The sequence below is a fragment of the Vigna unguiculata genome, unplaced genomic scaffold, assembly GCF_037176805.1.
Source record: "Vigna unguiculata cultivar grain cowpea cultivar isolate G323 ecotype 2 unplaced genomic scaffold, ASM3717680v1 ptg000478l, whole genome shotgun sequence".
Lineage (NCBI taxonomy): Eukaryota > Viridiplantae > Streptophyta > Magnoliopsida > Fabales > Fabaceae > Vigna > Vigna unguiculata.
The window spans coordinates 17786-20160 of record NW_028197113.1 but is presented as its reverse complement, the minus strand read 5'-3'; positions in this window follow the sequence as shown (position 1 = coordinate 20160).

Genomic DNA, 2375 nt, shown 5'->3' with positions numbered 1-2375 from the left:
ACTGACACCGGTTAATCAATAGTAGTGAGATCCACATCCCTGTCCCCTTCTTGAACAACCTATTCTGTGCGTGGAAGAAAAAGTTGTTTTGCTATAGCACCAAGTTTTATCCTGCAATGATCACCATTTACGCCGCACATAATCGTCTTATAACTGTTAGGAATCTTTCTTCCCATCGGGGAGATCGATCAATTTCAATTTCTCATGCCAGCCCATGAGGGATAAAATCATTCTTAGTTTTGCCGCTAGTGAAGAACAACATTTCTCGAAATAGAGGCGACCGAAGGGAGGGAAAAGGTCTTCATTGATTTCGCCCATAGGTGGGATCTAAATTCCTCCTTTTTGACATGCCACTTCCAGGGAAATGCTATTTGCTAGTTTTCCCAGAGGAAACGATCGGCCCATCGATACCGTATGGAAACAGGAACAAGAGAAGAACGAAGCCCTACATCGCTGTCTTCCGGGGTATTGAGAATGTGGTATTGCTTCGCGCGGTCTCAGTCTCAGTAGGTTGCTAGCTTCCTTGCTCCGATATGAGTTGATAAGTATCCGGGGAAGTCCCCTATAAGGCTAGTCCCGTTCCACTCTTCTCTCAATGTCAGTGCTTGGGGATCGGGTACAGCGAGATCACTTTTCAGCTTGTTAGTCTGCTATGCATGAAAGCAAGGAGGAGTTTTTCTTTAATTACTCGGCGGTATGTGATCAATTTGTATACAAGGTCTCACATGTAGAGATGCCCTACCCATAGAGGAAGGAGTTGGTAGCAGACAAGTCATTCAGCAATGAAACTTCCATGGCGTAAATAAATGGATCTTTCACGAATCTGTCTAGAGAGATCTATATTGCATAGATAAGGTGCCTATCTCTACACGTCCACAATGAGATCAATCAGAAAAGCAAAGAAGGAGCTTTCTTGGAAAGCCTTGGTATGGTCCACTCGATGAGTATCCCTGGAATTTACCTTCCAAATTGTAAAGAGAAGGTCTTACTCCCTACCGTTGAATGCGTGTGGTCAACTGTGTAATCGAGGAAGCCAACATTGACTGACTTTCATGGTTCAGATTCGAAAGAAGAAAGAGTTTGGGATGAAAGTCCGAGCTTTGCTATCAATATTTCGTAGTTATACCGTTGATACTCTTCTTTGAATAACTGACCGACGGCGGAATGGTAAGCTTCCTCGTTCGCTTTCGCGGGTCAAAGAAGATCAATATGTAACATAACGGAAATGAAAGCTAAAATAGCAACATGAGATAGGAGAGAGTTGACCCAGGCAACGCCAATCTCGATTCAACTACATACAGTTGGTGTAAGGGGAGAACAGCTGTTGAGGAGTCAAATCTTTCTAAGGAATCTCCTTTTCACACAGACACCATTATGAACAATTCGTTCACTTTGCTTTGGCTTGATGGAAGTCACAGTATTCCTCAAGCTTTGTTCCTATGGCTTTCGATTCTGGATTCGGAACAGGTTTGATAAGTCCTTTGCTAGATGCTATCTTGTATACCACGCCCAGTGGGGAAGATATATTGCTGCGTAATGACCGTACCCTAAAGACTATGTACATCTTAACTGAACAAGTACTAACACTAAGAGAGTCACCTGTGCTCAGACAAAGGGACTAGGAATATAGATAATGGTTTATTCTTTAGTCGTATCCAGAAGGCATTCTATCGCCATAGGACTACCTTGTTAGAGGTAGTGCCTATCTATCCCTTGTCATAGCAGGCCTCATCCGTGAAGGCTAAGACGTGGATGCACTCTAGGGCGCGAACCTTTTCTTTTTTTGAAACTAAAAACATAAGATGATAGGCCGAAGTTGGAAATGAAAGGTCCCGAGGGTCCATAAAACAAAGGCATTATAAGCCCAATTATCCGCCTTAGATAAGAATGATGACCTAAACGCGTGTATAGTGCTGCACGACTGGTAAGATAAAGGAGAGCCTTCCAAGTGTGCATCAGACTAGTAAATAGATTAACTACCAGCTAAGCTAATAGGATGGTGGCATAGCAAGGAAGTCCCCCTCAGAGAGGTGGGCTGGGTATGAGCGAGTCGAGACCATGGATACGACCTTCTCAGTAGATCGCCAAGGTGAGACTCTTGAATCAAAGGTAGACAGCCTAAGAGGCTTCATTCCAAGGGGCAAACAGTAGTTTATTCAAGAAGATCTGGGCCCCACAGCCTAATAGAGTAGAGCGCAGAATACTTTCCCAAAAGATTGTTTTCTATTAGTCAGAGAATCTCAGAAGCTAAGCTTTGATTTGAAAAGGCACTGCTCTCACCGGCGTATGTGCCTAGATTAGGTAGGACTAGCTGCTTAACCGGCCACTTGACTCTTTCCTACCCCTATGGGAAGCATGAAGGAATTCTTCTATGA